The following is a 26,613-nucleotide window of genomic DNA, read 5'->3' as shown; positions in this document are numbered from 1 at the left end:
AGGCTGAGACAGTTGAGGGGGTTCAGCCTGGAGAAGAGAAGGCTCTGGGCAGACCTTATAGCAGCCTTCCAGTACCTAACGGGGGCCTAGAGAAGGCTGGAGAGGGACTTTTCACAAGGGCATGTGGTGATAGAGCAAGGGGGAATGGCTTAAAACTGAAAGAGATTAGATTTAGGTATTGGGAAGGATTCTTCACTATGAGGGTGGTGAGGCTCTGAAGCAGGTTGCCTGGAGAAGCTGTGGCTGCCCCATCCCTGACAGTGTTCAGGGCCAGGTTGGATGGGGCTTGGAGCAACCTGGTCTAGTGGAAGGTGTCCCTGCCCATGGCAGGGGGGTTGGAACTAGATGATCTTTAAGGCCCTTTCCAATCCAAACCATTCTGTGATTCTATGATTTTGGCAATTTGCAGTGAATGGAATTTGTATTACTTGACAGTCACGGTTTTCTTTATGTTGTGATATGTTATCTGTCCTTCTTTCTGTTAAAGTTGTTCAAAAGCTTTCTCGGGCCTACAGCAAACCAGGAAGCTGTGGACAAGCTCTGCCCCTGAGCTGTCCTGTCCCTACTTCTTAGCTGGACCTGCGCAGGTAGACCTGTTGGGAGCACTCTGCCAGATTAAGTACATAGGAACCACCTGTGATCAGCATGGCTTTAAATAAAAATTAATGAGATTTTTAGTACTTCAAGCGAATTGTTACAGAATTTACCTTTTCAGAATAAGGTACATTCATGCTTATTGCTGAATAGACCTAGACCTGGCTAGCGTTTCTAATTAAGCTGGATTAAGGTGACATGTCGATGTGAAGGAAGCTCACATAAACCTGACATTAACCTTGCTATGTCTAGAGGGATTGTTGGGGTGATAGCTTGGTCTCTTGACGAAGTGATGCAGAAATCAAGGTCTCTCACAGTTCAAGCTTAACCTTCTGTCTATACTAATTGACTGTGTTTTAAATATGTAGAAATTTCAGGAGTGAACTCATGTCTTTTTCCCCAGGGCTTTTGTTTGTCTTCTAGATAGTTTAAGAGATAGTATCTCTTTCTGACAGATGTATGTAAGAGCTGTATATAAAGAAGATCTAGCTCTTACATTCCTAGTTGCGTCACTATTTAGAATTTGTGAAGGACCAGCTCTTTAACCAGTGTTTCCCAGTGGGAAAACAGTGATTAGTCAAATGTATTCTACCATAGGAAGAAAGCAGAGGGCAGAAAAATCCCCACCACATTGATTTGGTAAAAAGGGTGCAAGTGAAATATGGGGTGATCTCTCTTGTCCTGAATCAGAGGGGCAATTTAATAATCTTTTGTTTGTGCTTAGGCTAGGCATACACAGCAAATAAAAGCTTCTTTTCTAAAGATACATGGTGCTTGCAATGGTTAATAGTAGTAGGCTATGGTTTCCTTCCGCTTGTACTAGTTAGTCCTTTCCCTTCAATGGATCTGATTATGCTCATTGCAATTAGAAGTTCAAAATGTGCAGCTTCTCTCTAAAATACGTCAGAAGACCCGCTAATTTGTCGTTCCTTAATATTTTGCCACAGTGTGTGTTGAACTTGCGTGCTATGTTCACTTAATCAGTATGAGGCAAATTGGTATTAAGTTGATGTTGGGCCTGTTGAATTGTAAGGCAATGAAAGCAATAGTTTAACCTCTTCTATTTCCAGTCTTCTGGGTTTAGTAAGTAGTTAAAAAGCTTTAACAAATTTTTCTGTGCAGTTTTGATTAACATCATCAGCAACTGGGCCTTTTTCTGTCATGAACTGACTTAACACCCCATGAAAACTCTAGCTGGGATTGCGATGCATGCACATCACCCTTTGAGGTATAAGTTACAAACCTAGAAAAGCAACTGAAATGGGTAACTTCGGGGATATATATTTTTCCTCTCAAACATGCTAAGTGGAGGTGGTTTTGTCTGAAAGGCCTTTACTCAGGCAGAAAGCGTCTTTGTGAGTACTTTGAAGAAGTTTCTCAAGAGCCTGTAACTCTACAGCCGTGAAGCTGTCTTCGTGACTGGGAATGTGTCTGCCACGGGCTCCAGGTGTTTTCTTCTTCTGCCCACCCAAGCTGTTGAAATGAAAACCCGAAAGACTTCACTTGCCTTGGCAATCCTGTAGCACTAAATGGTGGTATGAGTTTACTTATTAGTGCATTGGATAAAACTCCAGAGAGGTAATGTTTATGTTTATTAACAGATGGCCTCTTCATTTGACATTTAGCTGGGGGAAGATCTGCAAGCATTTCACAGTCCATTGTGCATTTAATTCAGTGCTCAGTAGCATTAGTGAAAATGCAGGGCAATATGCTTTTGGGTTTTTCAGTTGGTTTTGGTTTTGGTTTTGTTTGAGGGTTGGTTTGTTGTTGGTGGTTGTTTTTTTTTTTTTTTTGAGACTGTCATTCAGAGTTTAGGGTCAGTGGAGCCATCAAGTCCTACAGTTGCTAGACCATCTCACTTGGCATTGCTCATAGGCCGAACAAATCCTTAGGCTAAAGCATATGTTATCCTGAAAGTACCGAGAAAAAGAGACTACGTCTTCAAGAATTTTGTTCCTGTTCATTTCTCCCTGTTGCAATTCGTATCTTGTTTTTAACAGGAGCCTTCTATGCTTTTGACTTGCATCTGTTGGTCCCTTTTAAGTCTGCTCGTGGCTGTATTAAAGTGTTTTTTTCATTGCTGATATTTTTTTTTTTTCCTTAAAGATGATCAAGTAAGCTGTCAGTTGTCTGTGTGGCTTATCAGAAGGACTGAATCTTTAAATCTGATTATACATAATGCTTTTTTTCCCCTCTACACGCTAATTGCTTTTGTGGCTGTGCTCTGCATGTTCTCTAATTTTCAGCATCTTTTTTTGAGCATCAGCCATGGAACTGGGCACAGTATTTCAGTGTCACTCTTTACCATTGCGTACCCCACCCCCACCCCCGCATTCAGTATTTCCATTCACTGTCATATCTTTTTCGTATCTTGCATCCATGAAACACATTAGCCCTTTTAATAACATCAGAAGCTCTGAATGCTTAGTTGCAAGACTATGATGACCTCCACATCCCTTTTTGTTTCCTTGCTTCGTAAGGTCGTGGTCCTCTGATTTGCAAACCTGACCTGCGTTCCTTGTTACTGGATACGTGTATCTGCATTCAGATATCTTAAGACTGTTTTGGTTGGAATGAGCCCAGCTTGACAAGAATTGAGCTAACGTTGTGTGATTTCTTTTCTATTTTTATTTATCGTGCTACTAAACCATGTAATCCGTTAATTTTACCACCAAGGACATGCTTATTTCCAGGTAGCTAATAAAACACTTAGGTAATATAGAGCATAATTCCAGTCATTGCAACTTGAAAAAGGAGCATTGTGGTTGCACACTGATGTTACTCAGTAATGACAATTTTGGGAGATCTTTCAGTTAAGTAATTTTTGACCTATTTTGCCTATATATTTTGATATCCTGATTTTAAAGTTCTGTTGATTTGATGTTTGTTGGCTGTTAGGACATATCTTGAAGTGTTCAATTGCTGTATTCAGTGCAAAATCAATAGATTTCACCTTCTTTACTCTTCTTCCTTTTGCGTTTATATAGATGAAAACAAGGAATTTTCTATGATGTATTGAGATGCCAGCTCCAAAATAATTCCTTGCTTAGGATACCCATAAACCCCTTGAGCAAGCTATTTCTCTTCGTGTATGTTGCCCAGTCCCTTGTCTTATGTATTCTCTGAAGCATCTTTTCTGTGTCTCTCCCAGCAGGAACAAGTACACGTCAAAAGGCACTTCATCCTGGAAGCTATTTGCACAGAAGCCTGAGTCCCAAGAGGTCCCTTTCGCTAGTGGCTGTCATGCTGCTCAGGTGAGCTAAGAACTCATTTGAACTGAGGGTTGGGGGTTTTTAACCTCCCTTTCTTCTTCCAAAGCAGCATGTTGCTTGCTTGAGGAGGAGGAGGTCCTCTTGTAGAGTGCTGCAGTGTGGTTGGCTTGGTGCATTAAGACGAGAGATGGCTGTGTGAGGTTTATGTGCTTTGGACATAGGTTGAAATATTACAGCCTCAAACTTAGTGCAATAATCTGGGATGAAAATGTATTCACTTTGCAATTGTCCTGGATACTGTGTGATTTAATAGTGGCTTTTATGCATATTTTTATACCTCCTGGACCTGTAGTGCAAAATGACATTAAGCAACTTACGTGTGTGAATCATCTCCAGGGTAACTTAGTTATCAAAACATAGTATCTCAATTGCTCAGAGTAACCCTTTCCACTTCTCTAATTGCACTTTTGCAATGTGCGTTGCTTATACTGCCGCTCTTCAAATTATTGTGTACAGGTGTACCTGGTAAGAACTTTCCAATTTACTTTTCCCAGTTGTAGCAATTAGTTACTATCTTTTCATTTTGATCCCGAGGCCTGTAAACTAAGTGAGTAGATGTAAACAGCATCCTTGAAACTGAAGTCTTCATGCTGTTTTCTTGTACTGATAATTTGAAGAAGCAGACTGCGTTTTCTGTTGTCTGTGGCATAATTAATCTACTTGAATTCTACTTGAATGGGAACTGTGGTATCAGAAGAGGGTTTAGCAGCCTTGGAAGTTAGGAGCTTTTGAATGAGACAGCAATGAAGAGTTTGCGTATGTTATTACTCGGCTTTTTGAGAAAAGAAGAGACAGGTAAATTCATGGGCAGAAATGGCTACGTATTTGCTTCCTTTCCTTCCCTCTCACAGACACCTATTTTGCTCACACCTTTCATGTACAGTTAGTTGGCACGGCTGGGTTGTTTGCTGGTGTTTCTCTGATCAAACTGTGATGCTGCTACGCTGTGTTAATAGTTCAGTGGCATTGTTCAGCCAAAACAGGTGTATCTACTGGAATACCAGGAGCCTGGGCTGCTTTGTTTGTAGGTTTGGTGTCCAGAGTGCCATCTGTGCGGTCCCTTGTATGCAGTAGGGTCCTGTAGGTTTCTTGACTGGTGACTTCATGCATTCTGCTTTTTCTGTCTTTAGCAAGTAATTTCATTTTTCTCTGATTTATTGGGTTTTTAAAAAAAATTTGGCATTGCATCTTTTGGGGGAATTTGGGGGGAATCTGTAGACAAAAAATAAATGTTAGCGGTAGTTTTGTCATGTATAAGTAGGGCAAGTGGATGCTACAGCGTTGCTTCTTGACCAGGAAGGGTGGTGACCTGGCAATTCTGTAAACTATCCTATGTCCTCTCCCCAAAAGCCTCTGTGCAAAAGCAGACCTGCATCCCCAGATTTCCTGGCTTGAGCAAATCCTTCCACGAGGCGCTTCCATGAGGCACTTCCACATCAGGCTTTCTGTACCCACGAGCTGACTTGGCACAGGGAGGAGCATTTCTGTTCCAAGTGGGTTAGCAGCGTGCACAGACCGTCATTCAACGATATGAAATCTTTGGTGGCAGCTCTGCTTTAAGTGGTTCCTGCCATCGCTGGCCAGTAGCTGCTTAGATGTGCTACCATGACTGTTTTGTGGAGCTGTGCTGTGAACTGGATGGGAGAACTGCTCTGGCATTATAGTGTAGCTGTTACATGGCTTTGAAAAAAGTATTTTAAAGTTTTATTGCATCACTGACGTGTTTCACAGCACGGCCCGGCAAACACACATTATTTTGTGGTGTTGAATTGAGAAGCCTGAAAGCCAAAAAAACCCCAAACCCAGGATTCAGGATCCACTGAAACTAATTTCGTTGCCAAATTCTTTGTGTTATCAAGCCCCACCTGTGTCTGTAGCAATCTTGTTGGCTGCCCATCCCCTCCTGGGTGGCCCTACTAGTCAGGGAGAAGGAGGCCTTTGCAGATGGAGTTAGGGTGTTAAGCTTGTGCTTTCAACAGCAGCCATGCCCCTGTGTAGCTTTACTTCCATTGGGAATAATAAGAGGTGACTTTAAACTGAATACAGACGTTTTGCGTAGAACTGGCTATGCCTTTATTCTCTATGGCTGCTTTAAATACTGTGTCCGAATGCACTTCACGGGGGAGCTTTCTCGATACCCGTTTGTTTTCTTTCTCAGCTGATGACCTCCCGTGCACTGCTAGCCCACTCTGTAGCATTAACCGTGCATATAGTCACTTCCTTTTCCTTGTTACCTCGTTTTAGAAGACTTTGGTCTTGAATCTTGTAAATGGGGTGATAATTTCAAAGCAAACAGCTTCCAGTCCTTTCTTGCCAACTTTTGCCCACAAGGTATGCAAAGTAAACAGAGTAGTTGGGAAATTAGTTATGTACCTTCCCTCCTAGTGCAAGGCATCCCAGGATGGTTCATAGCTCTTTAAGTAATGAATAAAGGGGGAGATTGAAATTGGTATGCCCAAGTTGTGTTTTTATGTATGGAGCTATTGCACAGATCATTCAAATTCTTAAGAAGCTTTAGGAAAACCCTGTAAAATGTGAGGCTTTAAAAAATCTCTGCTATTCATGTGCTGAATGTAAAGCTGTTTTATTGCTTGCAGCAGAGAAAGAAAATCAAAATATCAAGGATAGGGTAAAAGAATTATAGATAATTTTCTTCACATATAAAAAAAATAATTTTTAAACAGACTTCACCTAAATACGAAGATTCTTACCTCTGTTAGGCTCTTCAAGGAAGCTTGGAAGGATTTCCAGGTGCTACCATGACATTTATGGTGGGGGTCTGGATGGAATGGCAGGTACACAGCAGCCACGGGGTACGATACCTGTAGTAAGATATGCAGATGCCATAATGGTGTATAATTGGAGGTGAGTGCAGGCAACTATTAAAAAATATGACTTTAAAAAGCTGACAAAGAAATGGTTAACACTTAATATATCTAGCTCCAGCCTAGGCATTGAACAGCCTTTGCCAATTGAGCAGTAGGAGAATTTGTTAAATGTGAAAACTAGACCTAAGGTTATTGACCCTGAGGCTTGGCTACAAGGGGATGGTATGGCTGTAAAGAGGAAAAACCATTATGTGATCTCCTCTAAATGAGGGAAGGCAGGTCCCAAGTGTATGAGGCTTGCAGGAATTCAGATCAACAGTGGAGTTGCAATCTGCGGCCGCGAGAACAGACACAACTTCAGTTTAAAGCTCACGCATGTGGCAGCACAAATAGAAAGCTGGAGCCCCCCTGTCCCAAAAGGCCATTAGCAATTTTGCTCCCTTGACATGCCTGGAAGGGCAGTATCTTAATAACCCATACAGGTTCTCCTTCACACATTTCTAACCACTTCATAAAAGTAGCTGTATGCATGGAGTGCTCTCCTTTTCAGAAATAGGATCTCTGTTATTAAAAAAAAAAAAGTTATATATTTCATATCTATATATAAAATTATATGTATTATATATAATATGTATAATAGATTTTATAGTTACAATTGATGTGTTTTTAATGGAGAGTATGCTCTGTCATATGAAAACTTTCTCTTCATGTTTCCCAAGTAAAGGTTTTGAAATTTGCTGAAGGTAGGGTTTTGTTTTTTAATAGAAATTCCTTGAGTACCATAAACGTTAAGTCAAAACACCTGAAAGAATGTAACATATCTGTCTTCTGGAATATTTCAGTTATACCAGTTATACTTGTGCCAAATGCAGAGCAGTGAACTCAGCTGCAAGGGCCTAATTTGGCTGTACTAGTAGTCCCTAAAATGCATGAGCTGATTATATTTTTTTAAGGCAGATTAAATTCTAAGCTTTTATGTTTACCTGAAGGGAGAGGAAATACTACAATATGACTATTTTTTTTAATCTCTTTTAAATATATAAAATATATTATAAATATAAATATAAAAATATATGTATCAGCCACAAGGTAAGGACAATGTGTTCCTGGAATAATTTATTTTTAAATAGCTGTGCTTCAATAAAGCATAAGATCAAACACCCCAAACGACACAGTAACATTTTTTGCTCTTTAGTTCAAATAAACCTCAGCTCAATTGATATATTTTGTTCCTGAGTGAAATTATAAATATAATCTTTACAAACCTAGGAGAAATTAGGAGTTGAGTTAGCCTTCTGCTTAGCCTAGCCCCTGTGAAGCAGACACTGCTTTATGAGATTTGATTCAGCCTCTGCTTTTTACCTGTGAATCTTTAATAAGATTAAAGCCATCCAGGTAAATGCAATTACAAATGTGATGAAGATTGTACCAAAGCCAGGAGAACAACAGTCTGGAAGATTTGTGGCTGAACTAAAAGTCATCAGAGTAACCTCTTCAGTACATACCTGTTCGTGTTCTCGGCCCGTCTCCTGGGGAAGGGTGGGCAGTGGTAGTCAGTGGGACCTGTACCTTCCTGGCTTATCTCGTGTAAAGATCAGCAAACCAGGTAGAAATCCAGATTATTATTTTTTGTCCTCTGAGGGGCGGTTTGAATGGCTTTCCTCTTGCTCTGTGGTCAGACAGAAGGCAACATCTTACCTCCTTCTCTGTCATAGTTAAATAGGTCCTTTTTTTGTGTGTGTGTGCATAGTTTAAAGATGATTTTGGGTGTAGCGGGGACAGTATGTTTATTTTTCATCCTTTTGTCTGGAGAAACCTGGCAGCAGATATCTGAGTCCTGGGGAAGGGTAGCTAATGAGAGCAATCCTTGCAGCCACTTCATATTACTTGGCTGTTTCAAGCAAGAGATAAAAAAACCTAGGTGACATCTAAGTTGGGTTTTAACTCTGGTGTGATGAGGCTGCACATGTTAAAGTTTTGAGGAGGCTGTAATATTTTTTCCATTCCTAGTTTTAGCTGTAAATATCTATGGCCTACTTAAATAAGATGGATGCACGTACCTCAAACTGAATAGCTGATTACAAGAAAATCAGATTGCTTTCCTCAAGTGAGCAGTTGCACAAACTCAAAACATTCAGAAAAGGTGAATTAACTGAAAGTGTGGAGATAGAATACACCAGACCTCAAGCCACCTGTGGGCAAGGGGTACTCTTGAGAGAGAAATTAACTTTCTCCTTTGGATTGGAAATAAAGGGAGTTTTAATTGCCAGTGAAGACGGAAGCAGCATGATGCCACCTCATCCTTCCACCTGGGAGTTGTTCTTCAGTGGAATGGTCTATCATTAGAACTTTTTCCGGAGAGGAGGTGGCTCCCATTTCATGGGAGAGTAAAGTGAACGATGGGGCTGTACTTATTTACCTAGGATCAAAACTGTGGATTTATTCCCCAGGCCTTGCAGATCCAGGAGTAGAAATCATGTGTCCAAAGGCCTTTGTGCTTGGAGACCCTCAAGGGTCTCGTCCTGGCTGAAGAACGACCCTCAGGTGATATTTTGGATCTATATTGTATGTGAATTGTGTAACTTCAACTAACGAGAACACACTAAGGTTACACTGAGAGCATGTTTACAGAAGAAGATTAAATTGTGAATCTGCACAACTGGGTCCAGTTAAAATGAAGTATCAGAACATCAATCACCAGCAGAGGCATGCAAAGGAAATCCTTCGCCGGCGTTCCTTGGGAGCACTGCAAGTGCCTCGCTGTTCCTGGAGTGCAAAATCATTCCTCCCCGCTAAAAAGCATCCAAATGCTTTTAATATTGACTAAGAGACTAAAAAAGCCCCAACAACTAAGTGTACAGATTGGATCCTATTACTGTGTTGAATAGCTATTAAAATGGCTGCTGTGGGAGATGTGGTAGGAAGGGAAGCGTAGCTCCCTGTAGCTGCACGCTTAAGAGCTTCTAAAGTTTTAAAACACTTTTGCTGCTTCCTCCTATGTCAATGCTACCTGCCATCCTCTATTTGTGTTTTGTATGTTGACTTGGGAAAAGATTTGATTTGACGCTACAGCACAGCTTGAGGAACCGGCTGTACAGAATATTAATATCTGATCTCGTTTCGTTAATATCAATTTCAGGCATGCATTCCAGAGGGGGTTAATATTAAGCTGTTTTTAACCACAGCAATATTGTACAGATTCCTAGACCAAATGCACCAGCTGTTTTGCACTAAATTTTACGGTGCAGGAGACAAGAAACAGGCTTCATCACAGAAAGGGAATGTGGCAGTGGAAGTCCTGGAAGCACGGGGAGGGGGGTTTAGGCACTGGGTGGGATGCCTTGCTTTCACAGAGAGGTCTGGCAAAGGTGAGGCAGGAGACCAGAGGGGCGGCTGGTCTTGGCTGTGCTCTCTCCTTGGTTTCTGATGATGCTGCTCACCTCAGGTTCTTCATCCCCATCCTACCTCAACTCTCTTGTTGACATGTGTTGTTTGTGTCCATTGTGGCTTGCAGGCTTTCAGCCAGGCTGTGTTTCTGGGCTGGCTTGTGGCTATCTGCCCCACTCCCTGCATCCACCTAAAGCAGAAGTGGTTGTGTGGCTATGTGCTGGAAGTTGGAGCAGACATTGCAATGGCCTGATCTCCTGCAAGACCACTGAATGAGGTCATATGACATTAGATTATTTTTTAATTTATTATTTTCTTTTTTACAATTCAGATAGGCAGCCTTGGAAGAAGTGAATGAACCATGTTATTCTCTCTTTCTCCACTCTTTCCACCACATAAAATGGCATAATTAGGTACCAGCTCTATTGTTTTACAAATGCCTCTATGCGTGAAATTAGTGTGCTTCCAAAAAAAGCCCGAAAACCAGAAGACTCTGCAGTGTTTGTTACAGTAAGTTAGGCCTGTGACATTCTATCCTCTGAGAAATATTCCTGCATAGAATATAGTTATCCAGTTCATCAACATGCATAATTTCTTCCACTACTCCTAGCTTTGAGTCAAGGTTGGATTTTGTGAAGATGTCTGCTGAGGAGTTTTACATATTGAGCTGTACGAAAAGGTTAAAAATTGTTGTTGCAGCAGCCGTGGAAAGCTATAGCATAAACGATTACTGCTTTAAAATATGAAAAAATGGTGTCTTTTAAATATCAAAGGGATTAGTATTAATCCAGCACTTGTGATTTTCTTAAATCATGTTATTTGCATAATAATACTCACCACCTGCTATATCTTCAAAGCGCTTTTCAGACATTAACTAATTGATCTTTGTAACACCCCTGTGATGTAAAGACCTGTTATTATCCCCACTCTGCAGATGTGGAAACCAAGACCCAGAGTAGTTGAAGGAACTTGTTGGGCACAAGGCTGAGATGGTCCCTATTGTCCTGTCCTCTGGGAGTTCCTGCCTGCAGCACTTCCAGGGACAGCCGCGCTTTCTTCTTGCCTGCCTTTATTTAGGAATAAAAAGGCACTGAGTTATTTCTTTGTGTCTTTGGAGGAATATTGTTGGGGGATGTTTATTTGTTTTGATTTTGAGATTTTTTTGCTAAATGATTTTGCTCCGGGTTTTAGTCACCCTGTAGTCAAAGGCACATAAGACAGAAAAGCATCTTACAGCTCCTTACTGTCTTCGTGCACCACAGCGACAGTAGTTGAGAGCTTTTAAGCACATTTTTCTTTGTTCAGAACTCAGTATGGTCTTCCTATTAGGAGCCTTTTGGTCAGATTCGCCCCTGCTTGTCAAAATAAAAAATTACTAAAATGGGAAGTGACAGGGTGAGTTGCCTGTTGTTACAAAATTTCAATACCTATTCCCATCCCGTGCTGGCAATAAGCAGCAGTGCTCAGGTGGCTGCCAGAAGGGCAGCTGCTGTCCATGGCCGAGGGCTGCTCTGGCAGTGGGAGGTTTGGGGTGGTGCTGTACTGGGATGGCAGCGTGTTCCTTCCCTGTGGGTTGTCTGCCTCCCACTTTTCCTCCACCACGTGTCTGGGGGAGCCACAGGCCCGCATTGCCACAGGTGCACGTTGTCCCAGCCCTCAGTTGTGTGGTGACACGTGGGCTCCCCCGACCTCCACCACTGCTGCTTCTGGAACAGAGCTTAGTAAAATGCCAGGTGGGCCTCGGTAAATATGTACCTGGAGCAAAAAATGGGGCAAAAATAGAGGACAGGCAGGTATCAGGCACCTAAATCAAAGAACAGATATTAAAAACTCTTTTACTGGTAATAATCTGAGGGAGAGTTCATAATAGGGTATTAAAAAAATGTATTGCAGTCCCTTTAATCTGGCAGTGTCACTTTAATACTTGGTGCAAGAGCTTAAAGTTAGAGCATATGGATTTGTTTTTACAGATGTTTCAGCAGCATTATCTCCAAGCAGAAAAATAAATCTTGGTGGTGGGGCACTCGGAGTCCATCAGTGCAGGTTCAGACTAAACCGTAGGAAAAGCCTGTGTCATGCCAGATTTTAGGAGATGATTTCAGGTAACGTATGGTTTCCCAAGTGCAGTGCCTAGGTCCCCAGGACAGCCACGGCAGAGGCCAAGTGGCAGATGTCAACAAGTTAGGGGCACGGTTATATTGGCTTTAGTTATTCAGCTAAGCAGGGGGCCGGGGGAGGTGAGGAGGGGGAGCACAAGTCACTCTGAATTCCTTTGTACTCCGGCTGGGACAGATGGGCTGTAATCTCTCTTCACGGCACAAATTACAGGGTTTCCAGACCCTACAGGCTTAAGGGTTGTTGGCTTCTTTTCATTCCCTCGAACATCATTTCTGTGCAGACTGTGTTGGCTCAGGGCAGAAACAGATCTGGCTTCAGGTGAGAGCATCGCCTATCCTGTGAGGTGCTCTCTCCATGTTTGTGTCGTCTTCATGTGAAAGGCATGAAACCAAATGAAACACCCCATATGAAACACCACTTGAAGAAGGAAGGGCACCTTGGAAGAGGAAGGAGAGAGGGCAAAGCCCTGGTCATGCTCCAGGTGATGCTTGGCGGCAGGGGAAGCACTCCAGTGCTGATTAGTCTGCTAATGATGTGTTTGAAGGTGGAAAGAAGTGAGATAAAAGGTGGATCACTTAGTAAGAGGCAGGATTGGAAGGGCAGGGCACAGGGGGCAATATGAGTAGGTCAGGCCTGGGGGTTGAACTCAGCTTGTGGGAGGCATTGTGCCAGCCCACTGTGCTCCCCTAGCAGGGACATGTGTGGTGCTTGGGAGAAGGCTCTGGCCATGGCATCCCCAGCACTCTCCGCAGACACAGCGGGACCTCTCTGCCTCCTTCCCCGCTGGAGGACGTGGCAGCCCTCGTGCCGGCAGGAGCCAACTGCTCCAGTGGTCTTAGGGGGAAATTGCCATGCTCACATCCATACCAGATTTTTTATTTTTTTGTGGGTGAGGGCCTGTTGGCTTGGTCAGTCACCTCAGCCACAGCTCTTATGCTCAGGGGGTGCCTGAGGGAAGAAACGGCCGCAGTTGGCTGCGGTGTTGCTGGGGCTGGTGGTGAAGCAGAGGTTCAGCTTCCCTTTATCGTGTTCAGCAAATGCTTTCTGGCCTCTGAAGGGATCAGAGTGAGTGGGAGCTTGTAAGCCGCCTTCTCTTTCCTGCTTTTGCTGCTGAGGGTAAACATGGACAATCAGATCATGTCAGAATTACAACGTGGACTGTGATGCCCTGGCTCCTGAAACGTGAAACAGGGGCATGCCCTCTTTCTCCTGACTTCTTTTTTCTTTTTGATCTGAAGCTACCGAAGTGTGGCATTTCTTTGTATCACAGATGGTAGATGTATCAAAAGGAGCCTGTAGAAGACTTCTTATTTTAACATATTGTAATTGGGGAAAAAAGCTTTTAAACCCAAATCCATCTCGTTTCTGTCCCCTTCCCCCTTAAATTAATCAAAGGAATAAAAATATTTCTGCTGCTTAAATTTATGTTTCAGACTTGGGATTAATTTTTTTAAGCTTAATGTTCATGAAGTATGCAGGGCTGTCTGCATCAGTGAATGACATCTTACAGATGTCCAGCTGAAGTTTTTCCATAGCATCCCGTCAGGAGGCCTCACTTCTGGACTGCGGTCAACATCAGATGCAGTTATTCCTGGCCTTTGGATCAGCCAGTGTAAATTTAATTTTATTTTTTTCTTGCTGTGAATACGTGCTCAGTTATGGGACTGAGTTGATAGCATTCCAGAAAACCTGGGCACCTATCAAATAATGATTACTTTTGATCTCTCTTCTGCTGAGCTGTACTGAACTACCAACCTATGGGAGAGATCTCAGCAAACTCGGTTTACTTAAAAGAACATTTAAAATAATGGAGAACGGGTTTGGGGAGGGATCTGAAGACGCCATGTACAGAGTCCGTCGTCTCTTGTAGGCAGAATCAGTGGTGGTGAAGTTGTTCATTACAGATGCTTGTGGAACGTCTCCTCCAGACCTCTGATGGGGAAGGCTTCATAGCCGTCTGTTCCTCTGCTCAACTGTTGTTACTGTGAAGGTTTTGTGATGTTTATCCTGTAGCTCCTGGATGCTATTTAGGTCTCTTGTCTTTAATAGACATGGCCAATAGTCCATTCCCTTTCTCTCTATTTGTGTACTTAATAAAATATAAATCAGTTGCCAATAATTCTTGGCCCCTTGAAACGGTCTTAAACTGTTTAAAGTTCTCTTCAGAAATAACACTGCTTTGGCAATTTATACAGCCTTGAACTTGTTTGTGAACTGACTATAGACTCTGTAACTGGCTAGGTTTGTTTAGTAAACTTTTTAAAACCTCTCACCTTTTAAAAACCAATTGTTTCCAGACTGGGGTTATAAATGGAGTTCTGTGCCTTTTACTTGTTTAATTTTGCTGTGAACAAAAATGCTAGTGTCTTCATTCAGGGGCCTGCCTTGCTTTGTACCGGCTGATTTACAATACAATGTGTAAATGTAGTAGCAGCCTGGAACAAAGGAGAGCCTGTTTATCCAAACAAATTTGAGGGTGAGGGTGAAGAGGTAAATTACAGCCTGTTCACTGAACTGCAGCCTGAAAGCAGAATGAAACAACCCTGTGGGGAAACGTGACGGGCAAAACGATCCTCGGGGGTTTTGGGCCCAGCGTCCCTGTAATTTTAGGGTAGCGCTGACCCAGGGAGCCAAGGCGAGCTGTTGGGGCACCCAGGTGCTTCCTGGCCCTTTGGAGGAGCTTCGCTGGTAATTAAAGATATTTTTTTTTCAGCTAATTTTTGTGCCCTGCTTGGAGAGTTGTTCTTCTGTAGGCAGTTGTGCAGAGTCCAACATAACCTCTTCACAGGTCTGGCCGCAGTCGCCACAGTTCCCCGGCTGCGGCATTTTAGCTGATTGCTTCTACTTGTCCTGAACAAAAGCCAGGAAACACATTTCTCAGATTTAAGTATTTTGAGGTATTTTAGCCTTATTGTTAAGCTTGTGTATTTCAGCTGTAATAGCTAAGTCTATTAGCAAAGAGATTAAATTGTGTAGAAGTTATATTGCCTTGTCCAGACATGAAAAATAAATTGTTAGAAATGGGCATGTGTCCAAGGCGTGATCACTCCTGGAAAATAAATGGGACAAAAGTACTTGCTGCGGCACTTTGCTAAAAGGCTTGTGCCTTGCACACTCACTTTTCCTGCTTCCTGTAGATGAGTTCACTACCTAATTACAAAAAAACTTGAAGAATCACCTGTTCAAACTGGTGTTGATAGCGCTTCATGATGTTGGCTGCAGTAAGGGTCTGGTTTGCTGAAAATCTACCACCTGTTTCTGTTTGTGCTACTGTGTAACAGCTTGGAATGGTGATTTGCAGAGGAAGGTTGGCTGTAGCTAGGAATTGAATGAGGTGAACTCTTGTTTAACCCAGTTCATCAGCTTCTTGGCTTATTCGCATCCTGCGTGCCACATAGTATTTACATTGTATCAACCAACGTGAAGTTTCATCTGTCCTTTGGTTTTCTGCCCATTAAGTACAAAAGTCATTTAAGTTTTGCAGGGCTTTCTTCTAAACTTTCCTAAGTTGTAAATTACAGCTTTTTTGCAATCTTCAGCCTTGCCTGTGGGAAGAACACTTTAATTTGGGTTCAACAGTAGAGGAGTAATCTAGCTACACATCTAGCTACACATAGTGATTTTTCAGTTCGGCTGCAGTCAGCTTCTTACTCCAACTGTTCCACTAAAATTTCAAAGGTGGCAATCAATTCCCAGCCAGTGTTGTTTATCCCTCTCTTGATTTTTCTTGTTCTTTTCTTGGTCTGTGACACTGAAGAGAGAGAGCTTATAAAGTCTTATAAAGCATGTGTGCTGTATTCCTGTTAATGGTTTTCAACACAATTTTGTTAAGTCAGGATGCTGACCTGGTTTTGCTCTGTTTGGTCCTCGCCTAGAGTTTTATCACAAACTCAGATATTTCATGCTTGCCATCTCAAAACAGATGAGCAGCATCTCTTAAGAAACATATTTTAACTTCTCGTGTCTGTTGGTCCTTTCCAGTGTGAAAATGGGTCAGCGTTAGCTAAACTAGTTTATCTTGTTCTCTGTATACCTGAATACAAAGTCAGGCTGAAAGCTCTCGCTTGGTGTGCAAGTTCGCTCCACAGCCATTTTATAGGCACCCGAACTTGAAACGCATCCTTTCAACGTTGGTGAGCTCTGTTCTGTGGACAGACGGGGCAGACACGTAAGGGCTGACTCGTGCCGGTGAGCACAGGCGGTAGCTGTGCCAAGGCCAACAGGAAAGCTCCCGATCTGGGGCGAGGGATGCCCTGATGGTGCAGGAGCTGCTGCCCTGCTAGGTACTGGCGGGTCAGCTGATGGGATGCACTGCTTTTGAGAAGCTTGTTTTTATTCCTGTAATTTGTGTGTAAGGTTAATTTCCTCTTGAGAATATGTAAGAGGAGGCTCAGTCTTCAGGGACTGCTGCCTGCTAAAGGAGCCAGGGGTTGGTTTGGTTTGGTTTAAGCAGCTAAGTGTGGTATGGACTGTTTCCTGATGGAAGGACAATAACATCTTCGTAGCTTTTGTTCTAAAAAGCTTTGAGAAGGCTGTGGGCAATGGGTCGGCCCATAAACGTTATTAATTTCATGTGGAGTGGCTAAACTTCCTGCTGACTTAGGTAATGTACCCACTGAGCTTGGAGAAAAGGTTAGAGAAGGCAATTATGGAAAAATCCTTTTCTTTTAAGCTTTTCTAAGCTTAACCAAGCCACTGTCAATAATTACTCTTTTTTTTCCTTGCTATTGTGGACTGAGTCTAATCCAGACTTGATTTGTTTAATTTTTTTTAATTTTTTTTTTTATTGCGTGAACATGCACACTTAAGCTACATGGAGAATATCAAGCTACATTGGGTACACACTGAGCAAATGCATTTGCTGGATGTACCTGGTGTGTTAAGCAGTGAACAGATTTATAGTATGTTTATAAGTGGTCATAATTGGGTTGTAAAAGTGTGTGCTCTTGCGCTTTTATTTCTCTGGTTGTCTCTGAAGTTGAACAAGGCATCTTACAGAGTGGCATCGGGATGGAGGAGGGGTTCAACCAGAAGGGCTAGAAATGGCAGCTGTTTGTTTATGCCAGGATTTTTATGCTCTCTTCTTCCTCTTCTCTTTCTTAGGGGTAGTCTTATGTATTACACCCACTCTCATTCCGTTCTGGTGAATGTGTGTGGATGTGCTCCAAGACCATATGTGCTCATAGATCCATGTTTCAAAGGAAACTCTAGACGGCCTAGAGAAGCTGTTGGAGCTCAGATGAGCCCTGAATTTGCCGAGTGCTACAGCATTTCTTTTGAAGAACTACATGGCAGTGCTGCCATTTCTTTTCTTAAGCACCTTTACACACTGATGGACACTCGTAGTCCCCAAAGCAAAGTAAGCTGCTGATGCATACTCTATATGAACTTAAGCAAGCTGAATTTCACCTTAAGCTCACCTGGGCTTTTTAGTGGCTAGCTGCCATGTTTTGTTTCACATGATGTCTTTGCCCAGCAGCGAGGATAACGTGAGGTTGTTAGGCTGTTTCTTTTTTTTTTTTTTTTTTTTTTTTTTTGTTTCCCCTCCATGCACAATGATTTCTGTAAAAAGGACTTTCCCAAGTGGTTTTCCTGGAACGGCAGGCACTTGCCCCAGCTGATTCAGGGACATTGACTTACCGAGTTGTTATTTCTAGGTAATGAGGATTTTGGCTGCTGACCAGAAGGACCTTGGCCATGTCTGCTCTGCTTGAGACTATTCCTGGTTAGATGCCTACTTTCTGTTTGATGAACCTCTGCAGGTCCTAGGTGGCTTCCATATGATTTGTGTGGTGTTAAACTGAATATGCTAAATGTACTCTTCTTTGGGGAATGCAGTGCATCTGGTGCAGATTTCGGCATCCTTTTCTTTCCAAAAACCAGTATTGCACAATAGCAGTTCCATTCCAGCAGCAGCAGCTGTTGAGCCTGCACTGTATTCAAGTTAAATGTTTGCCAGGAGTTGTCTTGATCTTTCATATGAAGGCATTTATTTTAAAAAGTCTTCCTACATGTTTTTATGGATATCTGGTCCGCTACTCTTGAAAAACGAGTGATTGTACCTGGCAGGTGCTTCAACAGGCTTTTATGTAGCATCTTTCACTCTTTATGTGCTCTAATCCGTCGTACTGATCTTTGTTAATTTGTTTCTGTAGAAACAAGTTTCATAGCCCTGACAGGCTGATCCTGTTTGTAGCTAGCTAGAGGTAAGGGAAGGGAACTGCTTTGAGTTTTCACAGGTGTTGCCATGCAGTCATGCATTCCCTTCTCCAGCCTTCACACTTTGGTCAGCCGTGAAATACAGCATACAAGGGTGTGTATGCAAATTGTCAGCTAAAAAAGCCACCCTCTCTGAACATAGGGAACTGGTCATTTTAGGGATGAGCAGTCTTGTTTGCTCGCCTCCTAAGACAGCACCATGAAATCGCCTTTAGAGACTTGACAACAGCAGAAGAAAATTGCTTCTCCCCCTTGCCCTGCCTTTGGAAGAGCATGTTCTTGTTAGCCAGGCTGCTCGTAAAAGTGTGACTCTCCTTGTTATCCCTAAGATGATCTGCCGATGTGCTGGAGGGCTTCTCGCCTCCCCAGCCACGTACTTGTTTGCCTGTTATCCACGGCTGGAGGAGTGTTTGTGTTCATAGGATCATCTGTTTACAAATTATATCTTTTCTCCTGAGACTACACCTTCTGATGATGATCAATGGCTCAGTTACTTTTAATAAAGCTGAGGCAGTCAGACACAGGAATTCTTTTGAAGCTGTTGAGGCCTCATCTGAGTCATATAATACCTTAAATGAAAACAGAGCAAATAGGAAATGTAGAAGCGAATGACAGGTGTTGGCAGGAGGGATGTTTAGGAAGTTTATAGCATTCATGGCTTTCTTTTCTGCTCAGGGCAGAGGGTTGCTCTGCCTTTAGGCACAGACAAGCTGCAAATGAGAAGATGGTGGAGAAGAACGGCTAGCAGTGGATGGGTCTGACCTAACACATCTTCCTTTCTCAGCACAAGCAAAGCTGCTCATTCCGGTGGACCAAGTTCAGCGTTTAGTGCTGGCAGCCTTGGCCCTGGGAGGGTGGTCACGTGACAGGGCTGGCAGGGAGCCAGGGCTCAGCAGCTCAGCTTCCCACGAGGAAGGGCCTCCTAGGACCTCCCGTAATGATTAGCTCCAAGATGCTCTGGCAGGCGTCGCGTGGCTTTGGGATGTGTTTGGAAGCTGATTCTGTGCTCTATAGTATGTATTCCCATATGTTTTGATCTCCTCCAACTTCCCTACCTGTAAGTGTCTATACAACAACTTAACTCTTTCGCCAGCTCAAGCTTTCGTCGAGCTAGCAAAGCAATGGTGCTTTTCTGCAGAGGTGGTAAAAGGGGATATAGGGATGGATACATAGGAGTGAAAGCTGAGTGAGGACATCCTTACTGTTCCTTTTCCGATAATATGGAACTTAAAGGCAATACATTTATGGCCTTTAAAACTCTTCTAGGCAAAACAGCTCATCAGAGATTCTAAAAAGATTAAGTTTCAGGAAGAGAATTAAGAAGGTGGCCAGTATGTGTTGTGCTGGCTAGTTTGGGTTTGTAACCCTGGGCATACGCTGCTGTGTCGCAGAAGATGCTGGCTCTTCTTTCCCCAACTCACCTCCCTATCCCATCAGCCTCCAAGCTCTCTGAACCAGTGCACGTTGTTAACTCTTAACATCTTTCACTTCTCTGCTGTACTGCTGCATGGTTAAGCAGTTGGCTGGCAATACTATCCAGGCATGGCCAATGACTTTATTATTTTGCCATCAACTGGGTGTCACTTTCCATGGCACCTGATACCTGACCACAGTTTGAGCTTGTACTGCCTTAGTCCTTCTGGACTTACACACTCTTACACAACTAGTGGAGTGTGCTGCTGGTTTCCCACCTTCGAGATGAGGTCTTACTGTGCTTAGGAAACCTAATCTGGGTATTGACTCATACTAATCGTCATTGATAATAATGTTAGGGGACAGACTGATGTGGGTTTCATTTTCTGAGATCACAGAATGGTAGAGGTTTGGAATGGACCTCTGGAGGTCATCTGATCCAACCCTCCTGCTCAAGTAGGGCCTTCTAAAGCCAGTTGTCCAGGACCAAGTCTAGGTGAGTTTTGGATATCTCCAAGAATGGAGACTCTGCAACTTTTCTGGGCAACCTGTGCTAGTGCTTGGTCATCCTCACAGTGAAGCAGCGTCTCATGATGGTCAGAGGGAACCTGCTGTGTTGGTTTGTGCCCGTTGCCTCTGTTCCCGTCACAGGGCACCACTGAAAAATGCCTGGTTCCAGCCTTTTTGCATTCTCCCTTCAGCTATTTACATACATTGACAAGATTGCCCCTGAGCCTTCTCTTCTCCAGGCTGAACAGTGCCAGCTCTCAGCCATTCCTCACAGGAGGGATACTCCAATCCCTTCGTTGTACTTGTGGCCATTCACTGAACTCTCCCACAAGTATGTCCATGTCTTTTTTGTAGTGAGAAGCCCAGAACGGGACACAGTACTCCAGGTGTAGCCTCTAATGCAGCCCAGGGCACCATAGGCTTTCTTTTAATCAAAGGCACATTGCTGACTCGTGTTGAGCTTGGTGTCCACCAGGACCCCCCAGCTCCTTTTCTGCCAAGCTGCTTCCCAGCTGGGTGGCCCTCAGCATATACTGGTGCCTGGGGTTGTTCCTCCTCATGTGCAGGGCTTTGCACTTCTCCTTGTAGAACTTCATGAGGATGAGTTTTCTAGTGGCAGGGTTTGAGCAGCAGAGAAGTGGGGTTCAAAAGTACCTTGACTGGCTGCCGCTGGGGAGCTGAAGCTGTTGCGAGTGAGGTGCTGAGACATAGGGAGACGTGTGGCAATGTTTGCAAGAGATCTTGCTTGACAGCTGTGGAGGGGAGTTTTCAGAGGGAAAGATGTATGTGTGTCTTGTAGGTTATTGCTGATTTGTACATTTTTATTACTAGCCTCAAAAACAGTTTATCCCCAGCTTCTGGAGTCAAATGATTGAGGCAATGTCAGCATTTTCTTAAAAGAATAATAATGTCCTTGTTCCTGGGATTAATTTGAGAAGAAAGAGCAATTTAAATCTTAAGTGCTTAAAAATGGGAAGTAAATAAAAACGTGCCTTATTTACACTTGTGAAACTGGGACTCTCAGTATGGCTAGGGCCTGGACTGCTTTGCAGCCCGTGTAGCCTAGTGTCTGCGTGGCTCAGGTGCTGTGAGACTGCACGCACGCGGTGATGAAGGCTTGCTGCTGGCAGGGCACGCGCATGATGTTGAAGCATGCATCAAGCCAGTGGGGTTACCTCCCAGAGACTGTAATATGCTTGTAGTCGTCGTTTGTCTGCAAAAGTATCTGCCAGGCTGAGTGCTGTTCCCCTTTCTTCTCAGGGCGGGGTGGAGTTCAGTGGTTTCCATCCTGCCCCCAGTTCCTTGTGCCCCTCTCCCTCCTTCTCTGCAGCTGGCGGGTGCTGCTTCCTCTCTGAGCTGATTCAGCTTCTGGCGTGGTTGTGCTTTGCACCGGACCTGTGAGATGATTTGATTTGGGGGCGATTTGTTTGGGTTTTTTAAAAGAACATGGTGCTCTTTTGGAGGTTTTATTTTTAAACTCCGTGTGAACGTGCACCCAGCTTGCCTGTGGTTAGGCAAGCAGCTGAACTGGCACAGGGGAAAGGTGTGGTAGCCCTCCTGTTCGGGCAGGGAGGCATGGGGGTGGTGGCAGGGGGAAGGAGGCAGCTCCCAAACCAGCTTTGCAGCCGGAGGATTGGCAAGGTGCAGCAGCATCCTTCCCCAGGTGTTTGCTGCACCTCCCGCCCCTCCCTGAGGTTACTGCCCCAGTTGCTAAAAGTGGGTAAAACAGAGTCCAAGGGACCTCCCTGGGAGCCAAAGGGACTTTTAACTCCTTGGTGGCGGGGCTGCCATACCCACAGAGCCTGACCAGGCTGGCAGGGAGCCAGGGACATTTCCCCATGGAATGAGGCTGCACAGTGACAGTGGCACTGAGCCGGGTGTCCCTTGCCCACCTTGTTCACAGTGTCGTAGCTAAATCGCTCTAACCTTGTTGCTGGTCCAAACCCAAGTGATCAAGAGCGGCCCATATCTGCAAATACAGTGAGTCTTCTTGCGCCGTGTACAAGATGAGTGGAAATGGTTGTGCCATGGTGAAGCTGGAGAGGGGTCAGTGCTGAAGGTGCTTGTACTCCGAATGAGACCTGTAGTGCCTGGGCCCGGCTACTTCTCCAGTAACCTCACTTTTCCCTGCACTGGAGCTGGGTTTATCATACCCCTTAAAAGAAATGAGTGTTAGCTGCATTGCTCTTGCCTTGCTAAGGAGCTTCTACTTAGGTATTAGTTTTTCCTGGCTCACCTCGGTGAGAAATCCTGTCTAACAGGCAAAGAGAGCCTAGTCCTTGTAAAAACTACCATAACATCCTCTCTGAGCATCTGTTAGCTCTGTCCCAATTGGCTCAAAGGGTCTGTGTACTCGGTGCTTGTGAGCAAAAGCCATGTGAACCTGCCAAAATTATGCCCTTGGCTGCAAAGAGAAGAGGCACATGGAGGCCAATTACTGGCTCTAAGCAGTATAAAATAATGTTAAATAACTCCTGATTTTTAGATTTAATTAAAATGAAAGACTGAATTGGCACAGCCAGTTCTGACTTCTCAGTGAGGGGCAGCAGTTTGCAGCAGAAAGCAAGGTCTAGGGGAGAAACTTTGAAATCATTCTAGTAGTGCTGGAGGATGGAGATCCAAAAATATTTGGCCTTGCTCACTGTGCTGAGCATGCTCCTGTTCATGCTTTTTGTTGCTTGTTCCCAAGTGACAATGACACATTCACTTAAGTCATGGGGGAAAAAAATAAGATTTCAAAGCAGCTGATTATGAATCATACCAAAAAAACCCAACCACCCTGTGCTGGGGACATAAAAAAATGTAGTTCAGCATTTACAGTCGTGAGAAAAAAAAAAAAAAAGTTTGGGGAAGTACAGCACCTGAAGTGGCCTGCAAGTTGACAAGAGTGATTTCTGTCAGCTTGTCAAACTATGTATTTTGCAGTAATCTTCCACTATTTGTACCAAGATTGCCTGGTCTGACTGACAGCTAGTTGGCTTGTTCATTCATGGGGTAATCTGTTTTGTCTTCTATGTCTATATGAAGCTGAAGAAGAAAATTGCAGGTAGGCTTTTTGGAGGGAGAGGGAGTCTGTGCTGCTCATCTCAGTGTGTGAGAAGTTGCAAGCTGTGTTCAAGGGAGAGAAGAGAACCTCTGTTCTGCCGCTGTTTCTGGGATGTTGTTATAACACCTTTCTAATGAAGCTTTCATAGCGCAGCAGTGGAAGTCAGTCCCAGAGGGGTCCTTGGCAAAAATGAATTTGGAGAATTCCCACCAGCTTCTTTAAAAACCTATTTACTTGTGTTAATGTGCTACTGATTTAGCTTCTTAAACTTTTTTTTTCCTTCAAGATGGAAGAATTAACAATCCTCTGAGTGTAATAACAGTTTTTCTAGCTTTTTGGATGCTATTCTAAATATGGGGTTGTAGCTGCAGTACTTAAGTGTTATGTTGATAATGTTTAAATTATTGCAAGGAATTGCAAAGCTATTTTCTGGTTGGACCTTTTGTAAAAAAAAAATATTAGTTTCTAAGTGCTTAGGCTTTCCTGAATTACATGTTTGCTGAGAGAGACCATAAAACCAATCCAACCTTGGAAATCCTGGCCTCTTTGCACTGATGTAATGTTGAGCAATGCTTGGGCAAGTGCCTTTATGAAGTGACGTGGTTGAAAGCTGCAAACCTATGTAATTATATACCTCCGGATGCACATGCTAAACTGTCAGTGTTGCCACATCATTTAAGCGCAGGCTAAAGTCTAACTTCTTTCATGAATTTTGCAGTATTTCATGGGGTATTTTTTGCTTAAGCACAGTTCCTCAGAGTCAATTAGAAAGAATTCCAGCTTTCAGTTAAATTCCTACATTTCAAAAGCTGTAGTGAAAGACAAATAAAAACAATAAAAGTGCATAGCTGCTCAAAAATGAGATGATAATCAAGCTATATGGGAGGGGCAGGGGAACGCTCTATATATGTTTGGCTTTGTGTTTCTTTTTTTTCGTGGCAAGAGAGTTATATCAATCATTTTCCCCATGGGCCTAAGCTACAGCTGTCACCACCTTAAATGCAGGACAGATCCATGTTTACTGGAGTTAGTGGAAGTGCTTGTTTTTCCCCCGCTTTGTTGTTAAGTGGTGCAGGATCCGCAGTACTGGAAGTCCCTGCTGTGTCTGGGAAGTGGCGCATCATCCAGGTTGACCGAGGTGTTACTGTGGAGCAACTTAACTGTGCACAAGGGTGTCCCATCCTGAGGGACTAAGGGTGGCAACTTTATGCAATAGGCTCATAACAGAGCTCCTGCCTACACCTATATCCTCCAATTTGAATGGGCTGAGGACATGCATGATATTAGGTGCCACAATGAACAGAAGCATAGATGTCAGTTATTTTAAATAGCTAGTATGACTCATCCTCATACCTTGTACTCGCTCCCTCTTTTCTCATGCCTTTGCTCTTCTTAGACTACAGATCATTAGCTTTGCTAAAACCGCTATTGGTATCTTCAAGGCAGCGGGATTGCAGGGACTTGCCTTCCACTGGACTAGACATGTCTCTTTGATAGTCGCCTGGCTTTGTTTGAAATGTCAGGTCTAAAAGAAGTTTCACAATAAAAAATAATAAAATATTCTGGTAACAAGGCACTGGAGCTGGATGCTGCTCATGCAAGAGCTCCGAAGGAATGGAAATAAGAAATTGCTCCTGGTTTGCTGTCTGCTTAAATAAACCAATAATATACCAATCTAGCAAGGGCTTCCGGGGTCGTGTGGGGAGATTATCAGTAAATCTGGCTCCTGTATTAGGTAGTTTGGTAGAAATCAGAATAGGAATAGAAGTAGCAGGTAGCAGAAATACAACGCACCAGGGAGGAGACAGCATGTCTTCTGTAAAAGGAATTTGTTTCTCGTGAATATGTGGAAGTTTTTGAAGGAAGCTACTATAGGGATACAGCAGATCTAGCTGATGCCTTGTCAAAACCTCTTTGAAAATAAAAGTACAAGCTATGTTTCACAGTAATACGTTAGAACCACAGTTACCAGAGGAAGAAAGAAAAAGAGTCTTCTCACAAATTGCTAAGTGTTTAAAACTAGGAAACGAACTGGAATACCTGATAAGTATCCCTGTTCTACAGCAGCTATTGCTGGGATGAAATCCTTCAAAGACATATGCTGTTGTCAGAGCTGTTCAACATATTCATCTATGATTTGGTTTTAAGTAGATGACAGAACTTGTAGAGGATACCAAAATTATTTACAGTGATCTGACCCGAAGCTGCCTGAAATGACTTGCAGAGACTCTTTCAACATGGAACTGGAAACACAGGCAAATGAAATTCAGTGTCAACAAATGCAAAATAATGCATGGAGGGGGAAAGGAAATAATCCTCTTCTTGCTGAGGGGGTAAAAAACCCCAACACCTTATTGGAGGTAAAGTGGATAATTCTTTGTAAATGTCAGTTCAGTGTGCAGTGCTACTCGGTGAAGTAAAGAGAGCAATAAGAAATACTGGGAGAGGAGCAGAGAACAAAATCAGAATTATCCCTGTGATGCTACAAATCTGTAAATATTTGCATCTTAGGTAGTGTGGAGAGTTGCAGTCTTCCCAAAGACATCCCTCAAAACAATAGAACTAGAGAAGAAATAGAGGATAGGAGACCCTGGGCGGGGGAAGGGTTGGGGCAAATTTCCTGAGAAGAAAGACTCTTCAGCTGAGGGGAAAAAATGCAAGGGAGAGAAAGCATGATGTAATTTAAAACTACAGACTAGGAGCAATACAATTATCAGACAGCAGGCTTAAATGAAAAGTAAGTCCAGCTCCCTCTTCTGCCCCTTCTCCTGATCAAGGCAGAGCTAACTTATGGAATTGCTGCAGGAAGCTTTTTGGATGTCAGTGATGTGAAGATTAGGCATGTGCATAGAAAATAAGGCCTTTGGTAACTTTTAAACCTCGATGCAACTTCCAATGTAGAAAGTCCTGAAACCTATTTTCTTAGGAATCTAAGAGGGAGGGTGTTTGGGATGCAGTCTGAATGATCTTCAGTGGTGCTGCTGGCCACTTAAAATGTGGTTCATTTACCCTGACTGTCTTCAACAAGTCACCTAACTTCTAGCTCTATACGGTTATTTAAGGCAACATCTATCATCGGGGGAGAGAGAGAAGGAGAGGCTGAGGTGATTCATGTGAGCCTGAGATAAGCCTCAACTAGGCAGCTGGATCGCCCCTGGAGGGCTTGGTCTCCTTGAAAACCTCATGATTAGTTTGGGCTGCTCAGCAAAAAAGTGAGATGAAGTCT

The 26,613-nt window shown here is 43.3% G+C and overlaps 1 protein-coding gene across 3 annotated transcripts in view; it reads left to right on the top strand.

Moving 5' to 3' along the window:
- Window positions 1-26,613, top strand: part of PLXNB2 (plexin B2) — a 268,020-nt gene that overhangs the window by 6,649 nt on the left and 234,758 nt on the right. For 2 of the 3 annotated variants that reach the window (XM_027782298.2, XM_055807633.1), the window contains exon 2: window positions 3,746-3,848. The gene's annotated coding sequence lies outside the window, so the exon portion shown is untranslated. The remainder of the gene's footprint in view (window positions 1-3,745; window positions 3,849-26,613) is intronic. The other variant, XM_055807634.1, reaches the window with a different exon arrangement.

Source organism: Falco peregrinus, chromosome 6, assembly GCF_023634155.1.
Source record: "Falco peregrinus isolate bFalPer1 chromosome 6, bFalPer1.pri, whole genome shotgun sequence".
NCBI classification, from domain to species: domain Eukaryota; kingdom Metazoa; phylum Chordata; class Aves; order Falconiformes; family Falconidae; genus Falco; species Falco peregrinus.
This window is presented reverse-complemented; position numbering and strand designations above follow the sequence as displayed.